Genomic DNA, 27,842 nt, shown 5'->3' on the forward strand with positions numbered 1-27,842 from the left:
ATGAAGAAAATCGCAGGCACAGACCATGCAAGGGATGGGAGGAATGCACAGGGCAGGAGCACTCTGGGCTGTTCTGGAGTGGACATGCCAGACAGGGATGGAGCAGGACAGGGAGCAGGAGAAAGGAGGACCATCATCTTGTAGGACAGCACCAGGAGGCTCCTGGCAGCAGATAGCTGTGGGGTATGAGGAAGCCCTCTTTCACCCCTGCTAGGTGGCCCTGGGCCAGTTGCATCTCCACAGGTTGCCACTCTCACTGCTAATCCTGGGAAGACAATCCTGATTTCTCCACTGCATGGACCTTCTCTTGCCGTACAAAAGGTGCTCAGCAGGCAGGAAGGGAATAACCCCACGCACTGCTGTAAGCTGGTGCAGCCAGGAAGAGAAAAACCCACATGGAAAGGGAAGGAAAAACCACCGGGAGCTGCAAGGAGGATGACATATGTCAGCCACAGACGAGGCTCCAGGACATGCAACCACCCGGCCAAGCAACCTGAACTGCTGGAGCAACTCCTGGGCGCAGAGGGAAGCCAGGCTCCTGCCAGCCCCTCACAGAGCATGCCAGACACATGGACAGGCTCCAGAAGCATTGGGCTGGCTGTGACAGCAGGACTGTGGGCGTGGGAGGACAGCAAAGCACCCAGGCTACCCCACACACGCCTCTCAACAGGACGCATCCACACCAAGCCCAAACCATCCCACACAGCTCCCTGCAACGTGCTGCCATGGAGTAAAGCAAGGTTTGCCCCGGGACAATCAGCCAGGACTCCTAGATACAAAGGCAGGGAAGCTCTATGCATCATTCCCACCAGCCAGGATGGTTCCCTGCTTTCCAACCAGCCTCCACATCCAACCTCATCCCCCACACATCTCAGGATGCTCCAGGTAGCCAACAAGTGCTACAAAACACCCCCAGCCAGCACAAGACCCTGGAGCTGAAGCACCCCTTCCTGACAGATTTTTTCCAGCTTTGCCCTTTGGAAAACTCTGAAAAATAGTGCAGGATTGCCTCCTCAGTAATTAAATAGTAATATTAATAGGCAATGAGTTATAATAACTCCTTAACACAGCAGGATATCCAGCACAAGCCACGAGCAAGCGCAGGAGGACTTGGCCACAGAGGTGCTGCACAAGTAGGGGGTGAATAAATAAATAAAAGTGACTCAAGGTGACAGAGAACTGCGCAGTGAAGCTTGTTGGATGGTGGCAATTCAGTGGAAAAGACGCTGGAGTGAAACGTCTGCTTAGGTGACTTCAGCTCAAAAGAGAGCAAACTGAAAACGTGACTAAAGCCAGTTCTACCTTAAAATGGGAAAAACTCCAGAGAAATTGTGCTATTTCAACACAAGTAAAAAAAAAAAGTTTAACTGAGAAGATTGCTGAACATTTCCCACCTCCCACCACTCCTGTGGCAGGGTTTGACCTCTCAGTGTCTGACAGGCAGCTGCCTGCTCCACACAGGGCTGTTGGCTCCCACCCCGTTCCTGGGGGCTTCCAAAAACGAGCCTGACTCCCACATCTCCTCACCCATCAGGGGCTGCAGACATCAAGACCTCCCTGCTTCACCTCCCCTTCCACAGGATACCCAGAGCTGCTGCTCCCCGATCCTCCTTCAGCCTTCCTCCCCTCCACAAACCCAATTTTCCCCCAATGACAACTACCGATGAGTTTTGATATCGCATTCCCCTGAGAAGCAATAGGGGGGGAAATATTTTAAGCAACAACAGGTTGCGCACACACTGCCCAGAGGACAAGACAACCTTCCCCAAACCTAGACGCTGCCACTGCTTTCCCTGCAGAAAACAAAGAAACCTGCTCCACTGCGATGCAAAGAGCTGACGTTTCAACACGTTTCTTCCTCCCGTTCCTTCAATCCGAAGTCAATTACAGCAAGGTTAATGGGGCAGAGAGGATGCCAGTCGGCTGGGTAATGATGTCAAAGCACCTGGCATTGCCTGGGCAACAGCAAGGCAGCAGGGATGCAAATGAAGGAGCAGGATCGCACTTGGGCCCTGGAAATGAGCTGATGCAATTGAGCATATCAGCATTAATGAACATGGAAATAAACGAGAGCACCCAGAGAAACAAGACACCAATGGGAGGGCTGCACCCACCAGGATGAGGATACGTGCTCAACGTGAGAGAGCTCTGTGGTGCTGGGGGTTCACCCAGAGATGCTCCCTGTGGTTTAATTCTCCAGCCATGTGCACCCAAGACCAACTGCTTGGTCCTGCTGAAGCCTGTTCTCCATCAGGAGGGCACATATCAGAGCAACACCATAAACACTGGCCCATAGCGCTAAGGGGGGGCACGAGGAAAAAGGTGCTTGAGGGCATTCAGTGCGATGCCCAGCAGGAAGGCTGCCCCAGCAGAGCAACCCACCCCTCTCTCTCCAGGGCTTGCAGCGCCCACATCACCCACAACAGGCATTCTGAAACCTGCTGCTGCATGGGCTGGTGTCTGTTGGAGGGGCACTTGGCACAGCGTGTTTCCAGGACTGTGGGGTAGCAGGTTAGTGTTGCCAGCCCCAAACACCAGCAGCACGTTTCCAGCTTTTGGTTCCCCATCCGACTCCCGCATCTTCTCCCTCAGCCATAAGCTCCATCAGATCCTCCTCGGCACATTTACGACTTGAAAAGCCATCTTCCCTATGCTGTAACAAGTGCTTTACCATTCCTGGCCTTTAAGCCTCTCCCAGTGGTACTGCTCTCCCTCTTCTGACCCCATTCACACTTCAGAAGCAGCCTTCAGCCATCAAACAGAGCCCACCCACCCCCTCCGCATCCCAACCTGCTGGTGTAGGTGGGTTGGTGCTCTCCAACTCCACAGCCCATACCCAAATACCCAATGGGGCAGCCACAGGGTGCTCTCCTGGCCCAAGAAAAACTACGTTAAATGGGCAGGGGGAAGGCTGTGGCACCCCTCGCCCCAGTGGGCAGCAGAGCTCACACGTTGGAGATAAGACAACGGCAATCCCCTGCAGGCGTGAAGATTGGTGCCAGGGACACAAAGCAGCCAGCACCACAGAGCAGAGGTTGGGTCACAGCCATCTACAAGGTCATTTTACATCTCTTTAAAGCCCCTTGCTTTTGCCCGAGGTGAGTCAAGGTGACCAGAACAGGCACTGCTGCTCCGGCTCCCACCCCTACCCCTCCAAGCATCACTATCTGGAAACCTCCCAGAAAAGCAGCAACCCGTGCCATAAATAACAAAAATCTGGCACTGGCCAAGAGGGGAGCAGCCAGGGGCCATGCAGGGACCTGAGCAGCCCCAGCCAGCCCACGCCCTGCAGGACACAGGGCTTGCCCCATGCAAACACCTTCCAGGCACTCTCCCTGCCCACTGGAGCAGACCTGGGCTCACAGCAGTGCCATCCCCGTGTTTTGCTTTCAAACGTCAGCAATAAAGCCAGCTACACAGGGGGAATTAAATAGAGGAGGAGGGAAAAGGGGGGGGACGGGAAAAGGGAAGACGAAAGGGAGAAGAGACAGCTCTGCTAATAGCAAGTCAGCCAGAAGTCTCCGAATCCATTTGAAATGTGTAGGGCTTAATTTAACTTAATGGTTTTGTCAAACATTGGCACTCTGTTAAAAGCACAGGAGAGCTGGTAATCCAAATGCCAGTGGCTCTGCCTCTGCTAGTGACAGGAAGGCTGCTGCTAGAGTCCCCAGATGGGTCCATCTGGCTTCACGCAGGCAGCAAGCGTGGCCCTGGCTACCGCAGCCTCTCATCAGGGCAGCTCTGTATTTACTTAGCACTGGCAGCGACCCTGCCTTTGCCCAGAACACAAAAACAAACACAGCCACTGCATTTCTGAGCTTGTACACGTCTGAGGCAGCTCCAGGCTTCTCCGGAAAACACAGCTCAGTCGGGTGAAGAGAGATTCAGCTCCTCCCGTTGGGAAGCAAAAAAGTGAAGTCTCTTCCCTACGTGGACCTTGGAAAGAAGTTGGAAGGAGAAAAGCAACAGATTCACTCACAGGCAGGCAGAAAAAAAGGATGAGCTGCTAAAGCCAGCTCCCCAGCCAGTCCTGTCCCCATCCTCCCTTCCCTGGCCGTGAGCAGGCTGGGACAGCCAGCTGCCACCAGCACGGACAGGGCTCAACCCCTGCTGCCAGCCCTGCTGCTGTCACAGCAAGAAAATCAGGAAAAAATAGGAATATCAGCCTGCTGTTGAAGGCAGTCTTCCCTCTGCAGGCAGGAGATGGAGGCCATCCCCATACAGGCTGAGGACAGAGGGATGTTCAGCCTCCTCACCTGCCCCATCCCCTGTCTAGGGATCCAGGATGGCTCGCACACCAGCCAGGGGCTTTCATCCCTCCGAGGGCTTGCACAGAGCAAAACAAACCCTAAACTCCAGGGCCACAGGCACATCCGTAGGGCAGACAGGGAGGGGGTCCAAGAAAATTCTGCGAGGGGCAGCGGAGGCTTTCAAGCTTCTGCACCCCCTTAACACCCCCCTCCTCCATCCCAGGAGCTGGGTTCCTGTTTAAGACACAAATGGGATCGAGTTTAAAGGTCTCAGCCTGGCCCTTGACTCCTTGGTGGGAGTCTTTCCCCATCACAAAACCACCAGACAATTCGGCGTGATTGACAGCCTTTCAGGCGGAGAGGCCCGGGGCCGGAGGGAGGGGAGGGGGCTGCGGGTCAGGGCCAGGGGGCAACCGGAGCCATGCACGGGGCTGGGAGAGCAGGGGATGGCTGCAAGGTGGGGAGGATGCTCGGGCTTCCGAGGGAAAAGGTTTCTGGGGAAGGGTGGGAGAGGTGGGAGCATCATCCATCGGGGATGCGGTTCTGCTGCTTAACGCTGGCAAAAGCCAAATTGCAGCTAGCATGCTGGGGCAAAATAATAATAATAAAACTGTTTTGCAAAAAAATGCTTTTTTCCAGAAGTTAATGGATAGCAGAGGGGTGTGGAGGAGGGACCCCAGGCTCAGAGCAGAGAGGGGTCAGTGACAGGCAGGGATGAGGGCTGGGAAAGCAGGGGAGTAGAGCCAGCATTCGGTGATGCTGGGCTCAGCCACTGAGACCCCAGCCACGGCTGAGAGGGCAGCAGGGAGGCACGCACACAGCAGATGCATGCTGCACGCCATGTTCTGGCTCCCACCCCATATTCCTGCTCTCCAACCCCAGTGAAACCCAGTCCCTTGAAGAGAGGTCACCAAGTTCCCCTGCAGCAGCCAGCAGAAGAGGTTGAATGCTTCATCACCACCCCCTTATACCCAGCTTAGAGCTGTTACGACCCATGGCTCCCCTCCACCACCTCTCCCCCTGCACCAGGGCTGAGGCTCACACCCTCAGCAGCTCTGCAGAGCCCCATCTTCAGCTGCACATGGCCACCCCACCCAAACCCATCTGCAGGGTGGATTTGGGGAGCAGGCTCCCTTGAATGCACCCTCACCTTAAGCCCAGGTCAAGCCCAGGTTTACCAGCCCGTCCTCCCAGGAGCTCCATGATGAGCTGAGTCATCACTTGGGGGAGACGGGGGCAAGGGAATGCAGGAAGGCCACAGATACTTGTCACGCTGTCTTATTTATCCCCCTTTCTGCTCACAGGAAACCCTTTCACCTACCTTCTTTTTCCTCTAAATAAAAGAAAAATTTTAAGCTGGTGCTTTAAAGCACAGCAACTGCCAGCCCATCTCCATGGCTTGCCAAGAGAGCAATTCATCCTCTGCCTCTATTCTGCAGTAGGTAAGGCCCCCCCCTCGCTTTTGTTCATCTCCCCGCTCTTTTGTCTGGCCCTGAAAGCGTTGATCACTCCTGCATGAGGAATGTGAAACTGATGTGATGTGATAGGAACAATGCTCCAGCCCTGCTCCTCGCAGCCACATCAAAGTCCCCATTTGCATGGCTTCCCCTTCCCTGCCTGTCCCCCTCTGCCCCCGGCCGCGCTCTGGCTGCTTCAGCGCCTTCATTGTCCTCCGGGTCTCGAAGAGCAGCCTCAGCCTCCTGCTAAAAGGCACTTAGTGGCCTCCCCGAGCCTACTGCTGCTTCTGCTCGCCCAGGGGAGATGGCACCCACAGGTAGCATCTGCCCAGAGAGGTGGCACTGGTGTGGGCTCTGCTGCTTGGTACCTGCTCCCAGTTGGATGCTTCTCACACAGCACCTGGGGAGGCCCTGCTTGTCCTCCTGGTGCAGGAGGAGAGCAGGAGCCACGTACCAGGACGGCACAACAGCACGACACCCCCGCACCAAGAGTGCTGCCAGTGTGTGCAGCACTATCCTGCGTCAGCAGCAGCACCGGTGCTGCCAAAGCCATCGCGCAGCTGGATCCAGGCAGGCTCCTGAGTATGCTACCACCAGGTTCAAGCCCTGTTCTCCCCCTTTAACTAGCAGCCACGACCCAGTCCCACAGCAGCTGTGGCTCTACAGGCAGCCCCACCGACATGACAGCAGCTGGAAAGCAACATCTCTTGCTCCGAGGTACCTCCTGCCAGCGTGCCCCTGGCAGCCCCAGGTCAGCTCTGCTTCCCCCCAGGATGCTGCCAGGTACCTGTGCCAGGCAGGGAGGCAGGCAGCACCCAGCAGGCAAGCAGAAAGCCATGCACCGTGGCCCTTGGGGCACAAGAGGAGGCTGGCATGTGACAAAGCCAGATGAAAACAGTGGCAGCAACGTGCAGAAGCACATAGCACCAAGTTATGGTGGAAGCAGGAGGGACACTGACACCCCTGCAAAACTGAGGTTCTGCCCATACACCTCATCAGCTCATTTTCAGACAATTATTCAGTTTATGCTTGGCACTGAGACCAGCGGAATAGAGTTCCCTCCCACCCCCATCACCATCCTGAAGTATGAGGCTTCCTTTCACCTTAACAGCAACCATAACTCTGACCCAACACAGAGGCAACCAGCATCTGTCTGCAGGGGGGGAAAAAAAGAAAAGCTTCTAGGTCCAGCCACTTCCAACAGAACAAGATCCAGGTAGCCAAAGCTTTGAGTCCACACACATCTCCAGTTTGCACCTCATACAGAAGGTCTGTGACCCAGAGGGATTCCAGTTGGTTTTGACTTCAAATGCACAGAAAATGCAAAACAACTGTCCCAGAGCCATTTCTGGATCATCAGCCCACATATCAAACACACATCGTGGGTTGCACGGCAGGACATACTGCTCTAATGGTAAACAGGCACTCCAGGCACTTCACAGCCCACCTGTACCCGAGCAGCCCCACAAGTTTTGAGAGCCCCTGCCTCTATTTTTATTTTTACCTGGCTGCTGCAGCTCCCTGCTCGAGCTGCTCTGCTCTTCATCTCTGGCTGGGGCTCAGCAGCTTGCCAAGGGACACAGCACTGGCAAGTGTTTCAGATTTTTGCTGATGGAGAATATAACATCCCTTCAGAAAAGTAAATAAAGCCACTACCAAGATACAGAGCACTTTATTACTATTAAAAAGCACATTTCTGCCTCAGTGCTGAGGGGGGAGGCAGGACAGTTCTTGATGGGGAGGAATGATTCTCACCTTCCTAAAGCTCCGGGTCAGATTTGATGCACAAAAGCCCTGTTGTGCACTGGACCTGGCCAATGTCACTCCTGGCTAGGAAACGGGAGCCTGTTGGAGGAGCACGTTGGGCTGTGATTAAGGAGACATTTCATTCTGGCATTTGGATTTTCCCCCCGCCGAGCTGGTTTACCTTAGGATAACACCAGAAAGGCTGTTTTGCTCGAGCTGTCCTTGCACACTAACCAGAGCCCGCAGCAGCTCGGGGGCTCCTTCACCAGCCTGGGGGGAGCACAGCTCACCCCACCGTGCTGCCTACTGCCCTGCTGGGCTCCCACCTCACCACCCCGAGGGACTGAAGCCCTCAAAACCCTCCACGTCCCCTCTCCTTTGCTCTACCCCAGTGTCCCCCACCAGCTCCTCAGCAGCCGAAGCTCAGAACAAGTGATGCTGCTTCCCTGCACCCAAAAACAGCCCGTGACTTCTTTACGCCAAACCCACTGGTGCAATTCGAGTGGACCCCAGGCAGGCATCCCAACCCCTCCGGCACCCAGCAGCTAAGTAGAGCTGCCCTGCTTGCTGCACTCAATTGCCAGCAGAGGCATGCCACAGGTGAATGGGGCCCCGAACACAGCTAGACAGACAGATGTTATTTCAGGGCTCGCTAATTCCCTGTCCCTAATTCATTCCTGGTTTCTGCAAGATACAGTCAATTCTTGACCAGCCGCTGCACATGCATGTTGCTTTGCTTTCAATTCGGCCAGCAAAATCCATTTACCGTGCCTGTCTCATCCGGTTTCCGTCAAGCCTGCTGAATTCTCCTTCAGTGAAATAAGCAAGTTTACTGTAACACCCTCCTTTGTCAGAGCACAGCTAAAATGACAGTCTTTCTGGTGCCTGACTATTTCCCTTCACAGCAGGAGCTAAACACTGCTTGTTTTCAATTGTGAACTGTTCCGACTTCTTGAAATGCATGAAAGTACCAAGGGGGTCAATTTAACTGCAAAAAGGAGTTTCTATAGGAGAATATTTATTTACCTTGCAAGTTTGCTGTGGAGAAGGTTAGGCTGGTAATTTACTAGCCAAAGACGCGGAGGTCTCTGGGCAAACACGAGGGAAGTGATACAGCTCCACGACAGTCGTTTCCAGTAGCAGGGTAGAGCTGGAGCCAGGTTGCAGCTTTGCATCCCCGTTGCTCACCCCATCCTACCCAGCAGATCTGGGTGGCAGGCACAAACCCAGAGTGGCCAGCCTTTGCCAGCCCCAATACTGTTTGCACAACACTCAGAGCCTGATGCTTCCAGCGCAGGAAATGTCCAAAACCCTTATGATTTCAGGCTGAATTCCCCCCTGCCGTTTTCATTCCTCATCCTCTGTTTATGGTTTCCTCATTCTCCTTTTGCATCCTTGCTAGTGTTTTTTTTTTCCTGGTGGCTCCTCAAGTTTCATCTCCTTTGCAAGTTACAAGAGCCGAATCTTTAAGGCTTCTGCTAGTGTTCCCTGCTCACCAGCAGACAAATTAAAAGCAGAATTATAGATTCCTTGCAGCATCACAAGACACTTTCAAGCCTTTTACTGCCTTACCACATACTGCAAGTTCTGACCCACCAAAGGGCTTTATGCCCAGCCCTTGCCAAGTGTTTATCTGCATCATGCTACGCAGGCTTCGGGAGGAGAGCACTCACCCATCTCAGAAAGCAGACAACCTTGAGGCTTCCCTGAAAGCTTTTGGTTCTTGCATCTTGCTTCAAAACATTCCTACTTGCTAAAAGTTTCCACCTGCTAAGGAGCTTACGACAGCGAACAGCTGATATGACCCACTCACAGAAGAAAACATGCAACAAGTGATTATTTTTTCTCCTTTTACAGGATTTGGGTAGGATGTACCGGACCAGCACAGGAAACCAAGCTGCTGCCTGCAGGGCCCTGGTCAGCTGCAGCCTCCCATGGAGACAGACCACAGCGAGCCAAGGAAAATCACCGTGCGCCATCCTGCCAATTTCTAGATATCTGGGAGCCCAACTACTGAGAACCTGCAAGTTTGCATTGCCAAGCTCTGCTGCAGTCCCGTGTGTCAGGCTGAGAGATGCTGGATGCTCACTGATCAGGACCCTACACGCTGGATGCTCACTGATCAGGACCCTACACGCTGATGTGAGCACCTCGAAGCCCAGGGAGGTTGTCTGAGTGCAATCAAAGCTATTTGTGAAGTCTCATACAATGCTCACAAGCAGGGCCCTTACTGCTACAAGCTCAGTTGGCACAAAGCAGCAGCACGGGGACAGGGCTTTCGGAGCTCCTGCTCGCTCCACAGCACTGCTCACACCTTGGGAATCGCACACAAGCCTGGGAAGCCGAGCTCAGCACCCTGGGGAGGAAGGGCTTGGGGGCAGAGCACCCGCCTGCCTGTGGGAAAGGCTCTGCAAGGAGGGCTGAGGGCATGTCACGAGATATTAAAGCCCAGCTGGTCACCGGAAAGGGGCTGGGAGCAGTGAGGATGGAGCACAAAGCCAACAGCTCAGCAACTGCCAGCCCAGAGCACCAAGAGCACACAGGCCATCGCCGCTACATGAGACGCCACATGCCTTAATCCCTCCCTGGGGAGGAGAGCTTCTTCCAGCCCAGACTGTTTGTGTATTCAGCTAATTTTGTTGCCTGACTTTCCACCTACTTGCTCAGCGGAAAGCTGATCCTCCCAAGTAATCATCACTATTTCATCCCTACCCTCAGACACAAGGTTGTGGCATAAGCAAAACCCTGCTGCATCAGCTGCAAGCCCCTGTCACAAGGGCACCCAGCTCACCTCCACACCTCGCTGCGTCCCCTCCCAGACCGAGCACAGCCAAATCCTGCAACCTGCTTGAGCCTCACGTATCCCAGAGGACGGTCCCAGGTCTCCTTCGTGGCTCCTCCACGCAAGTCAGGCTGTTCAAGGGCAGCAGTATAATTAAAGGAGAAAATTACCTTGCGTACACCAGGGAGCATATCCTGAACAGCACGAGCACGGTATTACCTATTGTGGCAGCATGGCGAGGCTACTCCTGGCTGCTACCTCCATGCTTGCAAAAAAAAAAAAGGTTGTGGAAGTAGAACAGCATCCAAGACAAATTAGGAGAATGAGTCAGGATCTGGAAAGCCTGCTGTGCAGCCACAGGCTTGAGTGCTCAGTTGGTTCAGCTAAGCCAAGAGGCAATCAGGAGAAGACTTAATCACCGCATGCAGAAGTACCAGCGCAGGGAAGGGATTTCTGCTGGCAGCAGGGAACCTGCTCCAGGGCAGCCAAGGGGGAACAGGTCATGTCCGCCCTCATCCAGGCTCCTGCTAAACACCCTGCCCAAGTGGGCAGAAGAGGCCACAGCTACAAATGTTGTCATCATCCCTGGCCACAGGACACACGGCATAAAAAGGGCAGGCTTGGAAAGGGCTCAGACTCTGCACCACAAATGCAAATGCGACAACTCAGCATAGAGGTCATTAAGGGAGCAAACTAGCCGAGGGTTGGGAGTGTTATGTCCATCTCTTGGGTCCACTTGCAAGGCATCCCACCCCTAAGTCCCAAACTCTGATCAAGGAGGCCAGGTGAGCAGTGCAGTTGCCCTGGTTCCCCCCCCCCCCCCCCCCCCGAGCAGCCACAAAGATGAGCCAGAAGCCCAGCCATGCAGCAACACCCAACGCACCCCCCAACAGCCCAGCCTGAGGTGTCCCCACACCTTCCATTAGATTGTCATTTCACATGACAGGCTTGCCAAAGACTGCACAAGTTCCCACTAAAGACAGCCAGGCCAACGGGCATTCGGAAGGAACGAAAGCAGATTATGTTTTTAAAACGCAAGTCAGCTACCCTCAGCAGATCAGGGGGGATAAATTAGGACGGACCAGCAACCTCACGAGATCAGAACAGGCATCCCGTGCTCTTCTCCAGCGCTTTGAAGTCTCGCTCGTTTCATTCCTGCTCGTGCATTGAAGCAGCTTTCGGCAGGGAGGACCCGAAGCCTCACTTCAGACGCTGCCCTAAAACCCAGCTGCAACACCGCCACCTGCACCGCGCTCCTCCCTCCCATCACAGCGCTCACCCCGCCTTTCAAACAAAGCTGCCCAGGATGCCTCCTTGAGCTGAGTAATACATGGCACAGATCCGCAGCTGCCAGGCTGGAGCTGTAATCCCATCAGAGCCGCATCCTGGGCAGTCACGCTACCAGCAGACATCACGTTGCTCCCCCAGGGGACAAGTGACCTACTGGGCAGCACATCCTGGGAGCCTGCCTCGTCCCCCCGGCTGGTGCCCACCCCTGGCACCGGGCTCCCCTCTTTTACAGTGAGGTGACACCCGTTATTTACATTCAGCCACTAACTCCTCGGGTGCCCTGAAATATTCTTGCCAAGGTTAGCCAAGCGTTCGAGAGGCTTGCAAAGAATCCTCACGCTTTCCTCAATAGCTATTTCTGTGCAGTCATCTTTTGTTCCACTCCACTCTCCCCTCCACCACCACTCCTTTTGGCTCTTTTAATCTCACTAAAGACGGATATAAAAAGATGTTCAAGATCTCAGTCATTTGAGAAGGGAGAAGAAATTGGTGAGAAACCAATTCTATTTAATAGACCTATTGTCTCCCTTGTATTTACTTCTCCCTGGCAGTACTGCGAAAAAGCCTTTCTGGCTAGAAGGACTGATATCGTACAGCTCAGACACCTCCCCACCGTAACCTGCAGATTCATCCTGTTGCATTCATCAACCCCATCCTCCACACTCATCTGGCATCCAGCAGCATCCCTGCAGACATTACAAGGTTTTAAAGGGCTTGACCATTCTTGCCAATGCTGCCAAAAAATGCATGAGTATCCTTCTGTTCTGGTCCATTTTAAATCCCACACTGCTTGATGCGTTTTGTCTTCTGAATTTCTTCCTTTCCCAATTATTTCCCCAATGCTATTGTCCAGAGCCACTTCACTCCTCACAGGGCTTGCCATTTTTAAGTTTATTTCTACTCCACTTTCTCCAGTGACTGAATCATTGACCTTAAAATGCAGTTTGGGCAAGGCACTCCTGGGACACAGAGCTGCCCACAACATAATGGCCTTCCCAGCACCTTCAGAAGGCAGCTTGCATGCTGGCTAGGACTGACACAAACCCTGCAGCCCCCCAGAGCCCTACTGGCAATGCAGGCACCTCCCAGGCTCACCCATAGCCAGGGCAGTGCCAAGCCATCGCGTCCTCACCACCCGTTTGCGCTGTCTCTGCAGCATGCCCAGAGCCTCCAGCTGAGACAGCAGCTCTGACGGCACGCATGCAGCAAGTGGCTCTGCCCTGAAAGATTTACAGCCTGCACAGACACAGCAGGGGAGGGGGAAAAGGTCCAGAGAGGAAAGCAACTGGTTGCAGGCAGATCACGCTGCGCTCCCAGCCCTTCTCCCCGGCCTGACGTGCTCACTCACAGCCACTTCTGTAGGAGCAATGGAGGTCGGAGCAACCCAGCTCCAGCACCTTTGTACAGGCACTGCTTCTGGGCATCAGCACAAAGAAGTGCCTGCGTAAGGAGGGAGGGAATCAAACTTGAAGCGCCAGCAGAGAAAAGGCTGTTTTTGCATGAACTCTACCCACCCTTCACCTTCAAGGGCACTTCCTCCCCCTTGCCACAAGTAACAAGCGCAGATAATTGAAGGAACATATCATTTCCCAAAGCACTTCTGATCCGTATTATCCATGCTCATTACAGGCCGTGAAGCTCATTCTGGTCTCCACCAGCCCCAAACAAACAGGAAAGACATCAGTGCAGGCACAAGGGGCTACAAACCAAACCAAGCTGCCTAATAGCTCTTGAAGGATCTGCAGCCATCGACACATGGGCTTGTACTTTGGCCAGGACATCCGAAGCCCAAGGTCATCTGTATAGTCTGTATTGCCTCCCATAGCTAATGCAGGAGAGTGGTTGAACCAGGCAGAGCTGGAGCACCAAAGGCAGAATTCAATTCCCATTTGACTACTGACTTGTGTGGGTTTTGTCCAGCATTACACCAGGCTTCCTCCTCACCTATGTAACATCGCTGGTCAGTCTCAAAAAGATAACTTGGACAAGTGCAAGCTTTTCATCTTTAGTCTTTTTAAAGTTTTTTTTTTTTGCAATTGCATGTGCACAATCTGCTGCTGAGCTTTGGCTACTTCTATCCCACTGCTATGGCTGGCTGGAGCTTCCCAAGGGGTATCTGGAGAGAACTGCAGACCCCCAGGTCACCCACTGTCATCTCATAGCTCCCTCCCACTTAGAGGATCTCCAAGATGCTCAGGGACCACAGTTTACTAGCTGGCTGCCAAAAAGATCCTATGTTCAGCACTGTCAGAAGTTGTGCAGTACATAGGGCATCGGTATAGATACACAAAAAAGTAGTTGAATGGGAAGACACAGGAAAACTGTTTCAGCAGCATACCCCAGGTCCCTTTCTCCAGAAGAGCCCTGTGGTGCTAGATGCTGCATGAACTCCATGTGCTAAACCTGAAAGCACCGTCCTATAGCACAAGCCTCTGTCACGGAAGCAGCAGAGGTCTGGATGACCTAGACACAGGGTAGTACACACAGGACTGCCCCTAGCAGTGCTGTTTTCCTCTGCCAAATGCTGGAACCATCACTCACCTCCGAGTCAGCTCCTGCAGCCCCTGCACCAAATGCTGAGCACTCGAGACAGGTGGACACTGCAGCAAAACATCGCCTTCCTTTCAAACTGTCTCGCCACGTGCTGAGCAGGGCTTCTGCTCGCTTAACATTCATGCTCACCCAGAAATCATCTCCCACTTACTCATGGCCTCAGCTCTCCCCCCTCTTCAGCCCTTCTTGCTCCTCCTCCCCCATCAGGGTCAGGAAACTCTCTGGTTCAGCATCTTCCGAGTGTGATTTATACCATCTCCAGCCTGGTAAACTGTAAGATACTGGAGAGCATCCAGGACTGCAGGAAGCAGGTCTGCCTTGGCAAAGACAACAGACAGAGGAATAAACTGGATGGGAACTAGATGGGCTCTTCCTTCACTTGGCGCCTCCAGCACTTCTCCAAACCTTGTGATTTATCTCTCCACGGACCATCTCCGCAGGAACCAGGTCCATTACGGAAATTAAAATGAGCTATTGCCAGCAGCTGGCAAGATCAGCCCCTCAGCACGCCTGTCCCCTCCGAGCACAGATGGCAGACACCAGATGGCTTGCAGCCAAGAGCCTGGGAGCAGGTGCCCAGAGATGCTCCTGCACCGTGCCCTGATGGACCACCAGGTTTGGAGTCTGCTGACTGGTGGCATGGCTCAGAGGACAAGCAGGAAACCAGCCCCAAAGCTGGAGCCTGGCACGGTTCAGCTTGCAGGAGCAGCCGAGGGCAAGCAGGGCCCCGTTGTGCCATGCCATGCAACAGACCAATGCAAGAGTGTCCAAGGTGTGAGCTGTCACATAATTCAGGGGTTTATAGTTTAGGGTAGTGGGAATAAAGCTTTCCTTTCTCTCTGCAGCTCTCCCGTATTTTCCCGGGGCTGGGAGGTGGGGGGGGGGGGACACAATGAATCAGAGAAAGACTCATCTCCCAGAATAAACATCACATGAGGTTGGCAGCTGCAGGTAGCTCTAGAAGAGGCAACCAACCCAGAGATCCTTCCCTGAAAGGCTTCAGCTTCACACACACACCCCAGAAGAGGGGGGGTGTCGATGTTTCATTGACCTCCAACGCAATCAGGTCGTTGTCACCCCCCAGAAATCCTCATGTACTTCCAGATGATAACACAAGAGCATTCAGTCCTGAAGAGGTTCGTGCTCCAGGCTTGTGACAGCTCTGAAAACCCACAAACAACTGCATGAGGAAGCGCAGCAGAGCAGCTCACAGCTAGAAAGGCAAGGACAAACCTCTCCCAAGCAAGATGAGCTCAGTCAAGCCTTGCTGAGTGGCACAAGTAGACAGATACACAGCCCAGAAGAGGTTTTCCAGGTCCTGCCCCCTCTTCCCAGCCCCATGGAGTTCTCCACACTGGTATTTCTCAACCCAAGACTTTCAAGGCATCACAGAACAGCTCAAGCACAGCTGCAAAGGCAAAGCCTCGACACAGCAGCACTCAGGCACGCAAGCAGGTATAGGAGAGAGAAAGCATGGAAGCATTTCAGCACTTCACAAAGCAGCCCATGGATGCTTGCCAGAAGAGGCAAGGTGGCCCTTAAAAGTTAAGTAATGTTGCCCTGAAGGCTTTGATCCTTGTGGTCACAGCAAGACCAGGAGAAAAAGGAGTCTTAGAACCACGGGGACCTTAAAATTCCCTTTGTCTCCCTGCTGCAGCAGGGACGTAGGTGAAGCACAGAACATGCCAGCAGTAGCAGCAGGACACTCTGTCCTTATGCATCTGAGCACCAAAACTGGAGCTTGTTCCACCCGGGGTTCTGCTGGCCTAAGCTCCTGTGCAGCCAAAGATCAGATGAGGGGAAAAATACAGCTAGAGAAAGAGCCAGGCAATTATCTTTTTTAATTCATTTCCTGCAAGCAAAGTTTTCCTGATACTTTCCATTGCTAAAGACAAAAAAAAAGCTGAAGTTATCCTCCAGTCACAGCTCTGCCATGCTGACAACCCTCTGATCAGAAGAGGGTTTGGAAACAGACACGAGGGGAAATTCCCTTCCTTCTACAGCATTTGAGAAATCCGTTTTGTGCTCAGCCACAAGGTAGCCCTTCACCAGGCTGCCCCTAGCCTAGCCACAGGGCACCAAGCACTGCACCTGGAGCTCAAAAGCCTCTCTGAAACCATCCTGTTAGAGGCCAGCAGAGCCTTTGCTGGATTTGAGCCCCAACCTCCCAGTCTCTTTGCTGACCTCCCCCACCCGGCTACCAGATCCTTCACAGCCTTTACCATTTCCTTGCTGTCCCCTTGGCTTGCCATTTCTTTCCTTGCCATTTCTTTCCTAAGCTCCTCAACTCCTGTGCGTGGCACCCATCCCCCAGGATTTAGGTGGTGCGGGAGAAGGGAAAGCAAAAGTGCCCCTTGGCAGGTCCCTGTCCCAAGGGCAGGGTGCTCAGGCCAGCAGATAGAGGAAGCTGGGCCCAGCAGGGCCATTTATCAGCTGTGACAGCCCTGACTCTTTGTCCTCCCCCCGACAGCCCCCACCACACTCGGGCAGCCCTGCATGAGGTCCTTGGTTACCCTGGACCAGCGCCGAGTGACAGCTCGTCCTCATCCTCCCACCCCCGCCAGCCTCCTGACCACGCACTCCCTAAATAGCTCAGGGCATTTCAAAGGCAGGGTGCAAGGAACCAGGGGAGGAAAAAATAGCTGGCCTCCTTGCTCACCTGCCTGGGCAGGCTGGGGGCCACACAGTCTCTTTCACCTCAAGGCGTGTGGGGAGCTGTGATTTAAGTGACCACCCAAAACTTAGAGTTGTGGGGTGGAGGGAGTGGGTGCAGACCTGCGCACCTTAAGTAGATTAGATATTGAATTGCATTTAAATGAAGAAAGCAGAGAAATCCCCCAAACACCTCACAGCCAGCTGTACGAGCAAGGTGTAAGACTGAACAGCAAGCAGGGAGCATGCTTTTCACCAGCTGCAGGCTGGCTGCTCAGCCCCTGCCTCACCCAGCCAGCAGGTATTCACATCTTTCCAGAGGAAAGAGCTAAATCCATGCAGCTTTTGGTTAGCCAGGCATGCAGGCACACTGTGACCCAGCACATCCACAGGCTAAACCCAGGTGAGGGTCACCCTAACCCGAAAACACACAGCAAGCACACCGTGATGCACGTGGGAGCAGAAGACTGGACAGCTTTCTGCCTGCAGCCCAGTGCCACAAGCCCGGAGCAGCTGGGGAAGGGGAGCAAAGTGCCTCCATCTGCCCAACCAGCAGCACTCCCACCGAAGCACAACAGGCATGCGGTGCAGCTGGGAGCTCCCAGCACCTTTTCCTGCCAGCACTCCCCCTCCAGACACAAGGCAGCCTGTCCCTGCTCTGCAAGCATCCTCACACATCCCTGCAGGGGCCACGAGCACTGCAGTGCGTGGCAAGGGCAAGCAGATGGTGGAAAGCCACATTTGCGGCAGGAGCTGAGCAGGAAGCATGCAAATCAGGCTACAAATGCAATAAGGGTCAGGCTGCTCCAACTGGCAAGCCCTTTGACATGCATAAGCAGAGTCACTGCCTCCCAGGGACCCGCACATTGCCTTCAATTCACAGCTGATGTGGCAGGAATGACAGTCACCACCAGGACGGCTTGCAAAGAGGACGACAGGTCCCCCTGGTGCAAGCGTCACATTAACACACAAGGAAAGTAATTAGCACACCACCAATGGATTAAGAGTGGATGATCAATCTAGTGAGCCCAGCCTCCCTGCAGCTCCAGAACTCCTCACAATGCAGAAGTCACCCCAATCCCTTTCCCTCTGGACCAAAAGTGCACTGCCACAGGCACACCAGAACAGGTACAGCCAGCTTGCAGCTTCTCTTTCTTGAGATTAAAATTATATACAGAAATTTAAGAGTTTTCTTTTTTTCAGGTTATGCTGACATTTTATTCTCCCAGTATTTGAGCATTCAGCTGCTGCGTTGCCAAACCATAACTCAGCAAAGTTCAGGAAGAGCCAGGCAACATCTCTGCACGATGCACCTCAGTGCAACGCTCCATCACGAGCACACAGGACCCCATAAGCAGTTTGCACCCATCTGCAGGACGCAGCCACAGCCTCTCTGCAGAAGCAAGCTGATCTTTCAGCTGTCGTGTCAGCACCGGAGACGCACGACCTGGCATCTGCAACTCAGCGAACACGCAGGAGATGCATGACAGGGCACGGCCAGGCAGGGAAGTGCTGCAGCATGAGGCTGGGGTGCATGGCATCGTGCAAGACCCCTCGGAGCACCAAGCCAAATGATGCCTGGCAGCTGTAGGGACAGAAGCACGAGCACAGGCTTGCACTGGTGGAGCAGGAGGCAGGAGCCTTACACTCAGCCCCTCACAGCCCCCAAGCCCCGTCCAGCAGAAGCCAGATAAAGTCCCCAGCAGCACGCCCCAAGGCAAACCACCAGCTTTTCACGAGCAGTGCAGCAGAGGCACAGCAATCCTAGCTAGAGGATGCTGTGGGTGGTCAAAGCTTGATTTCTTGAACCTACACATTTGGACAAATCTATAGAAGAAAAAAAAATCTCCCCATCCCGGGCTGAAGATTTGAGCCAGCAGCTGCCGAAGGCTGGAGCTGCCCCAGTGCCTGCTCACCCTGCTCTTACCCCTTCCCTTGCATACCCACTGCTGCCTGCTGTCAGGGACAAGACACCAGGACACTTGGCTGCCCTGGATCAGGCCGTTCTCAAGGAGTAAACCGGCCTGAAGCATGCAGCTGGAAGGCACTGGGGTAGATATTCTGATTCGCAGCTCCAAGGGCTTTTGACAGGAGCAGAGAAAGGACATTTTAAGCATTCCTTTCAGCCTGCATGCATGCCGGCCTGCGAGACCCCTCCTGGGGCAAGGCACAAGAACAATCCCGCTTTCAGATCAAGGGCTCTTTTGTCACCCTGCTGCGAGCCGTTTGACCTTCAGAGTCGGAAGCGAGCTGGTATCATGAGCGTCTGATGGGCTCGGACTGGGATCAAGCCCAGGCACTCGAGAAGGACCGAGCCCGGCTGCCAGCCACAGCATCCCAGCTGGGAGATCAGACCTCAGCCGGAGAGCTCGGCTCTAGAAACGCTTGTTTCGGCTCAGCACATTTCCCCCAGCAGCCAGACACAGAAGGTCACCCAGGCCAGCGTTTCCATTTGCAAGAATATCCTTGCCAAGATATAACAGACCTGGGCCATGCTACACCAGAGAATCCAGAGAGGGTCTAAGCCTTTGAAACTGAAGCAAGCTTTCATTTCGGCAACAGCATCATCACATTTCCTCAAAATGCATCAATTTCCCCCATATAGATTGCTTTGAGGACTGAGCCTACAATCACCTCCCCCTCCATTCTCCGCTTCCCCTCCAATTGCCACACCTTGAAAATTTGGAGCTCTCTTCCCTACACTTAATCACAAAGGTATTAATTACCAGACACCACACTTTTGAATGACACATCAAGGAAGCAGCTGGCCCACACACAGGGAGAGCACAAGCAGAGCTTCTGCCTAAAAAAACTCACCAAGTTCCCTCGTGTGCAGCCTTCTGAGCACTGCTCCCTTGTGACAACACAAGCTGCGCTTCCCCCCACCAGAGACGTCAGCTAATTAGAGTTAACCCCATTTATTATTGCCATAAGTCACCTTAGGCACAACCACACTGCCAGAGCTCTGTCCCTGCCACTCTTGCCTCTTGCTCCAAGACCACAGCGCTGGAGCCATTTCCCAACCAGCCTCCAAAATGATCCACCTTGCTCCAAAATGCTCCAACCAGGCATCTCAAACCAGCCCCAACTTTAAAATCACACCTTGGCGCAGTGTATTTGTACACCAGGACTGCAGAAACACAGACTGAGCCCTACACCTGGGTTTGCCCCACTGGTGCTGCATCCACACGCTCCCCACGCTTCCACACCCCACACCACTGCATCTTGCATGGGGCCCAAGGGACGCGGGCTGACACCAGTCAAGCCAATATTTTCCCTCAGACCTGACCTGCAGGGACTGAAGCCCTGATAATAGCAGTAATTGCAAGGAGGCAGGAACACGTTCAGGTATTAACCACCGGCCAGAAGGAAGCCATCGCTCCGCGGACAAAGCCCAGGTCAGCGTGGGCACGCTGAGCGCTGGCGCGGACATCGGCTTCTCCAGAAACGAGAAACATGACAGATGCACCGTGTTCATGTAGCAGAACCACCATTCTCACTCCCGCAGAGCCCTTTCAGCATGTTTGCACACACACGCTCCAGGTTCGCATGCGCAGCCTGCCCAGGCACTGGGGTGTTACAATACACATTTAACTAATTCAATAACAACAAAAAAAAATTAGGGCACACAGCCTGCGATTAAGGAGAATTTCTTTCCCAACACACTGGCAACATGCCTGCAATTAGCAAGCCCTTGATTCTCTATAAATCCCCTAGAGATCAAGAGCACCTGATACCAGTACGTTCTTAGGTCTTTCATAACCCGGAAAGTGCCCCCCCCCCCCAATCTCCGTTTCAACACTGGTGAGATTTTTCACACCTTACGGCTCAGAAACACTTAAAAACCCGGGACAGCTTGCTCCCAGCTCCGCAGGTCACGCCAGATCCGCCGGGGTAATTGGCAGCGCAGGTGGGCTGCGGCTGATACAAGCCAGGGCAAAATTACTCTCATTAAAAGCAGCAAAGCCAGGCTCAACACAACACAAGGAAAATTGCTTCCCGCAAGGGCTCTGTCGAGCCAGCCGGGAGCAGGCAAGAGCTAGAGCAGCCTTCACATTAATAAGATCCCCCAGAAATGTAAACCCCGGTCACAGTCGCTGCATGGAGGCAGGACAGAGCCATATGGCTTTTCCCAGCAAACAGCCCCAGCTGCCATAGGGTTAAATCAATGCATGAAGCGATTAAAGGGGGGTGGAAATGTTTTAACATGGTTGAGTGAAATTCCTCACACTTAAGTCTACAAGGAACCCCATTGGGGCTTAATAGGCTAACACAACCCATCCCATTACAGGTCGTTAACACACCCAGGAGCCTTGGGAAGAGGGGCAATTAGGGCTCCCCCTTCACCTCTGCAAGTGGGACCCCAGCTTTGAGCCCCAGTGATGAGGAAGAGGGATGCAGAAAGTGGACATCCCCTCCTCTCCCCCTGCACCTTTCTCCACCCAAAACAGCAAGAGTTTGCAGCAGGTTGAGCTCTCGCCAGGCTGAAGGAGCAGAAAGTTGGTCCCCAGGGCAAGGTGCAACGCACAAAGCTCCCATTTGCTGGATGCCCTCGCTCCTCCCTGTAGCCCCTGTCCATCACACATCTGACAGCAAGAACCAGGAGATATCAACACAGCCGTGGCCTCGGGCACATTTCAATCCCAGGGAAGCAGTCAGCTGCACCCCAGAGGCTTCAGTGCAATGCTGGAATTACTGCAGCCCTCAATTTCTGCCCCATGGAGCATGGTATTTCCAGCCTAAAAATAAGGCTAATGCTCCTCAGGAACTTAAGAATAGGTATATACACTAGTTATTTTCCACTGACAAAAGCACAGCAACAAAAGCACAGGTATAAGGAGGGTCAGGAAAGCAGGAAGGACTCCATCCCGTCGCCCCTTGAACTACCAGGTCAGAGCACCTTGCCCTGCTCTCTTCATAGCATCCCCGAGGAGGCAGCCGTGGCTCTTAGCATGGTGTGGTCAGAGCCCAGCAATTGCAGGCCTGGAGCTGAAAATAAGGAAAGAAATGGCTCACAGAAGTGGCTGCTGGCTTCTCCCCTTCCCGCTGGCAGATCGATACAGCCAACAACTCCAGGGAGGGGCTGAAATGCCAATTTACCAAATAAATTCTGCCAATACAAAAACAAGTCAGATCCGGAGCATCAATGCCTTGCTCGGCTGGGAGCAGAGACCAAGATAGAAAGGGCTCTGGGTGGCTGCAGGAAGAAAGGCTGGGGAGGGGATGGGCAGACAGACCACCGCTGTGGGAGGACACCTGATGCAGTCCCAAAAGAGAAAAAAATCCCTCATGGAGAGCACAGACAGCTCTGGAGGACGTGATTCAGCAGATTAGGATTTTACTGTGACGAAGCTGCTTTTTAACTACTCCCATAAAAGCATCCAAAGCTCCCTTAGAAAATTAAGGAATAAGCCCCAAGGGTCTTCCCCCGTGAAAAACCTCTTCCTTTATGCATCCAGTCCTCATCAGTCTAAACATCTCTTAACACATGTGGTCCATCAGGGCTCTCACGGATGAGGTTTTACCCCCTTGCCTGTCTCCAGCTGAGTGGGGCAGGACACTAAAGGACAAGGACACACTAAATGCAACTCTGGACTTGCACCAGGCTAGCCAGGACTCACTCCAGCACTTTTTCCTCTCCTTTGTGGTGGGGCACCTGCCAACAGGCTCCACTCACAGCCCTTTGGTGGCCGTATGAGGGCTCTCAAACCACAGTGGTACCCCTGACACCTGTCTCTTCCATCGGGCCCAGCACAATCTGCATTCTCATTTCTCTCCAAGCACCTCCACAGCCACTAAACCCCCCACTGACCATCACCTGCTCATCACAGCACCCCCCTTGCCCCAGATTGGGCTGATGACCACTGGAACATCACCCCTCTGGCAGGCTGCAGCCTGGGGGCTCGCAGCAGCACAGCCCCTCCTCTGGGCTCCCACTTTCTCACATGTCCATCACTGCACCCACCTTTCCTGGGGCAAACCTGCCCTAATCCTGCCAGCCTCCAGCTGCAAATACTCCTCTGCATCCTCCTCCAAGCCCCTTTCCAGGCTCCCCTTTCCCTCCCAAAGGAAAACACTGTGCACTGTCTATAGCAAGGTGCCCATGGGAACCATATGTTTATAGGCAAGCTGCTTCATGCTTTGCTCCTGTCATGCTGAGGAGCCCCAGAAACACCTACAGACACACAGCCCCCACCACCAGGTTTGCTCTGATGCCTCAGGAGCAAGTAGACAGCTCCTGCACTGAAGCCACTTGCAGCCACCCCCATGCACCAGGGCGGTAGACAAAAGCTACCCGTGCTTGTGCAAGGCAGACAGCGAGCAGCACAGCCCAGCAGGGTCAGGCCATGCCCCAAAAGCAGAACACACTTCAAATCACTGACTGTCCCTGCATCAGGCAGAGGCAAGCTCCACAATAAAAAAAAAAATCAAAGCAATTGACTTCTTTGCTGTCCCCTTACACATGGGCAGGACTAGCTGGACCTCATGTCCATGCCCCAAAAGAGGGTATCCTGACCCATCCATCCCACCAGGCAGGCATGAAGCAGCATGGGGAAGCGCTCGGCCCCTGCCAGAAGGTCTGAGAGGTGCAAGCACCCAGCCAGGCACGAGCCACGTGCTGCAAGGAGAAGTTCCCTGGCCTCACATGAGCACAGATGTTCAGCAGCAATGGAGACCAAGACCAGGCTATGGAAGGGACCCTCCCGGAGAATTGGGGCACTGCTCTAACCCCATTTTGCCCTGCTTCCATAGGACGTGCTGCCAAGCAGACAGCACACCCAGGTGTGCCCACCCTGCCACACAGCCTAAAAAAGTAAAGACCATTTTCTCACTCGCTCCACAACACATTTGTTTTGTGCTCCAGACACTGGCAGGTCTTATTTGTAAGATCATGAAATGGTCTGAAGCCTTACAAGAAGACGTCAATTAGATGCTCCAAACCCTGCCATCAGCAGAAGGTCAAGCACACGGCGCGCCGTCTCGACGGAGCTCAGCCCCGCGCCCCCCGCTTCCACCAGGCTGCTCTGAGGGGGGCTCTCTGCTTTCACATTGCACCAGGAACTGGTGTGCAGCTGGGAGGGTGGGGGGTGGGGGGAATAAAAGACTTTTTTTTCCCCCTTTAAACAGGCAGGCTAGATGTGTAACAGCTTTCCAACTTCAAGCCGTTTTGATCCAGCCAGCCCCCTCTCTGTTAAGTTCTGGCAAGAGACAGGCACAAAGCACCAATTAAACAAAGACGAGTTATGCTTTTTCTGTCAGGCAAAAAGAAAGGGGGGGGGGGGGTAAAGCAAAGGGGGGAAGGAGAAAAAAAAAAGAATCCAGCCCTGAAGTCATTTTGCTTTCAAAACAAGCTGTCAAGGCAGCTCCTCTCCTCCCGTGGAGGAAGAGCAAGGAGCACCCACACACGCTGCGCGGCATCAGTCACCCGGCTGCACCACCAGGTACTTGGCACATCAGGCCCAGCCGTGCCCCTGGTTTTCCCCAGGGCATCCATCAAATCCTATGACAGGGCATGAGAGCAACAGATTCCTGGTGAAGATGGGCTGAGCACAGCCCCACCAGCTCCCTGACAGCCCCCGCTTACGGGCCATTAGGCTGGAGGGGAAAAACACAAAACCCAGGAGCAGCAGGGGTTCAGAGTGCTAACTCATCTGGACACATGAGGAACTCAATTTTTCCAAGGCAAATATGCTCACAGCTGGCACGGCTAGCAAACCTTGCCTTTTGTGACATCCAGGTTACCCTGTTTGAAGCCTGCCTACACAGCCAGCAGCAACCCTGGCTCGCAGCTGAGCTCAGGACAGCAAGCAGAGAGGTTCCCCCATGCACCTCACATCACTGCTTTCTTCACCCAGCCCAGGAAAATCAGTGCTGCTGGGTGAAGCCGAGCTACCTGCCGTCACGATGCGCTGCTGAGGAGCCACAGCACCCAGCCCAGGAGCACAGACACAGCAAACCCTGCATCACTTCAGCAGTGAACATCCCCCAAGCACCAGCAAGCTGTGCCCGAGTCTCACCCAGCAAGCACCGGTCCTGCAGAAGGCTGTATTACAGAGATCCCTCCAGGCTTTATTTTTTGCATGTCACTGAGGAAAATAAATAGCAAGTGTAACCACTTCGGGCTGGAAAAGGGCAAGGATTTCAGCAGTGCACACACACTGAGCCCAGCTTTAATATTGCATTCGCTGCCACGGCTGAACCCCCTTTGCAGAGCCTATTGCTACTGATCAGAGGTGCCCAGGCTCAGCGTCGCTTCCAGTTCTCCCCTCTCATGCTCCCTCGGTGAGCAGCATCCAGCTACAGCAGCAAGGTCACCCCCAGGAGCAAATGTACAATCTCCTTCCAACAGGGCAGCACTTGCGCTGGGCTGACCTCTCCCAAGGAGGGGTGTGCTCCGCCACATTAGCAGGGAGCACCCCACAATTAGGAGGGAAGAGCACCCCTGCCCTGATCCGGCTGCTCGGGCTGGCAGCACACGCTCCTGCTCACTACAAGTGCCCTGCTCATTAGCATGGGGTCACTCAGCTGCAGCAGGGCACAGGCACCGCTCGGTTGTTGCAACACCACTCACGTCCACTGCCATGGAAGTGCTGAATTTCCTTTAAGAGCTCTGAAGCTTTCAGTTTGAATTTAAGAGAGGAAAAAAAAAATCCCACATAAAGAAGAGCAGGATCTTTGTAAACATATCAGAGGAACAAAAGAAAGTGAATCTTTGAGCCTCTTGACCTTGGCAATGTCCTTATAATTACAAGACTATTTATTTTCAGTTAAACCCCAACTATTGAACAGACAGTGTCAAGTTGTTTTTTCTGAGCAGGTGATTACCCTGCCTGACTAATCTAATGAAAATTATCAGGAGGCTACTGACCTCTCACTACACACACTAAATAATGCACAAAGCTTCAGGATCAGACAGGCAAATCATAGCCCTGCCTTATCTTATCACTTTCTATACAGCTCCAGGCTTGTTCTGCTCATGTTTGGCTGTGTTAGCCAAATGCTATCTCAGTGGAAACAACAGCGAAGCCAGCCCCGAGAATTGCACAGCAAAAAGTTACCTCCATAAGATTTATTTTTATAGGAGGCAAGAGCTGCAGCAGCAGATATATTTAGTCTTTAAGTTGCTGTCTGGCTCCTGGGCATGTAGGAGAAGGTGGTGGTCCCCTGGCATAGGGCTTTGGGAAAAGCAGCGTTGTCCCAGGACTTGGACACAGGGTACAAGGCAAGGAGTGAAGAAAGTGGTGCACAGAGAAAGGAGTATTTTAGGACAGATTATTTTGCAGATGCGAAAAACCACCCCCTCCAGCATATCCTCTCAAAAAAAAAAAAACACCCTTATTTCTAATCATTTTTGCAGGCAGGGCTGGCCGCCCAGGTGCCACAACAGGGGAGCAAGAGCACAGCAGGAGGGTGCCACTGGGGATGCTCCGTACCCAACCCCAGGTATGCTCCAGGGAATGGGGATCAGCAGCAGCCCTGCCCCACTCACTGCAACTCCCCTCTCCTTCGGGGAAAGGAGCAGCTAGAGCAGCAGCTGAAAGGGACAGGAACTACAGCTAGCAATTACAGAGACGAGACTTAAAAAGGGAGCCACAGAGAGGTTATCACATGCTCCCTGTGCAGCCTCAGCTTGAGCAGCATTCACAGCTAGAGAAATAGATTGCATAGGGGAGACTTCAGGCCTTAAATAAGTTTCCACCTGGGAAGCTACAGAGAACTGTGGAAAAAGCCCTGCTACAAAGGACAATTTAAGTTTAGCTTTTAAGCACTTCCCCAAGCATGAAACCCACACCACCACAGTGTGGGTGACACCCCTCCTGCCCAGACCCACTCTCACAGGCTCATTGACTCCAGGTCCTTCAGACCCCCCAGGACAGAAGCTCCTTGCTCACTTACCGCCATCCAGAACCTTCTACTCCCAACTTTTGCAAACCCCTACCAGCCCCAAGAGCCACTCCCAGCAGCCTGTCCTCACCCTGCAACATCTCCCCCTTCCTCCAAAGCTCTCCCCACACCCCAAGCACCTGATTTAACCTCCCACCCTGGCTACCATAGGACTTGAGTCACTTTGCTCCACCTGGGGAGGTGCTAAGCAAGACACAGGTGAGCAGGATTCCTCACCTTTCAAATGGCCAGTTCCTCCTATCTTGCAGGCTTTCTGAAGGAGAGTGGCGAGCAACCTCCTCCAAACCCAGCAGGAGCAACAAGCACCAAGGTGGGTTTAGGCACAACAGAAAAAGGAACAAGAAAAATTATAGAAAGATGGGCAGGAAATAGCTCAAGATTCAGCTTTGGGAAAATACCAGCTAACACATGCAAGGAAAATGATCCATGGCAGAAATATTCAAAGGGAAGCAGAAATCTGGGAAAAATTAATGTCCACAGCAGCAATTGAGGGGGGACAGCGAGCAGGCAGGGCTCTGGAGCAGAGGCTCCCACCTCTGCAGGAGGGAGGAGGTGCTGGTGTCACTCTGGTGGGGCCGTGCCCTTTGCCAGAGGTGTCTTCAAAGCCTGGTCATGCTGTCTGGGCAGGGGACAGCTAAAAGGGTTAACTGGCCAGGACGCAGCAAAAGGAGGGTCCTTTGTTTTTCTTCTCCCCCCCCCACTCTGGGTTGTAGAAAGCTGTCTGTTGCTGTGGCATCCAAGCCCCTTCTGGAAGAAGTTAGAAGGATAATTAAATTCCTCCATCTCCTAGCCTGGGTGACAGGAGCAACCTCGGGCGTACTGCTCGTTGAAGCCAGCGCTGTAATTGCTTGTGTCACAGCCTTGCTCCAGCCACGTGTGCTGGTTCTGCCCTTGAAAAAGCCCAGGCACAGCTCGGTTTGTGCCTCTGCCATGGAGCAGCTGCAGGGCACCTTCCCTGGGCACGGCAGCGAGCGCTGGGGCTGCGAGAGGGACACGGGCTGGGTGAAACCAGCACCGCTGCACGGAGTGGTGTGCCCTCCGAAGCGCCAGCCTTCCTGTTACGTGTTGCTCTGCTGGGGCAGGGAGACCTGAGGAGGTGCTGTGCAGAGCCTGGAGGCTGTAAAATGGGAGGAAGGGGTGGATTTAAAACCGTAGGGCATAAATGGCAGGGCTGCTGCTGTGCGGATTCTCCTGCTCCAGTGCCTG

At 53.6% G+C, this 27,842-nt stretch overlaps 1 protein-coding gene and 1 long non-coding RNA gene across 4 annotated transcripts in view; both read right to left on the bottom strand.

Annotated features, from left to right (window-relative positions):
- Positions 1 to 27,842, bottom strand: part of CNTFR (ciliary neurotrophic factor receptor) — a gene marked incomplete at its 3' end in the record, with an annotated part of 178,455 nt that overhangs the window by 140,853 nt on the left and 9,760 nt on the right. The gene's annotated exons all lie outside the window — the stretch shown is intronic.
- On the bottom strand, positions 1,986 to 26,740 carry LOC310889985. 2 transcript variants are annotated; one of them, XR_014576958.1, is made up of 4 exons: positions 26,707 to 26,740; positions 7,463 to 7,552; positions 7,212 to 7,315; positions 1,986 to 3,936 (listed from the first exon to the last, which is right to left on the bottom strand). It is a non-coding gene; the product is annotated as an uncharacterized lncRNA (long non-coding RNA). The 2 variants fall into 2 exon arrangements; XR_014576959.1 differs by lacking the exon at positions 26,707 to 26,740 and having other exon boundaries at positions 7,463 to 11,043.

Source organism: Anser anser (genome assembly GCF_964211835.1).
Source record: "Anser anser genome assembly, chromosome: Z".
Lineage (NCBI taxonomy): Eukaryota > Metazoa > Chordata > Aves > Anseriformes > Anatidae > Anser > Anser anser.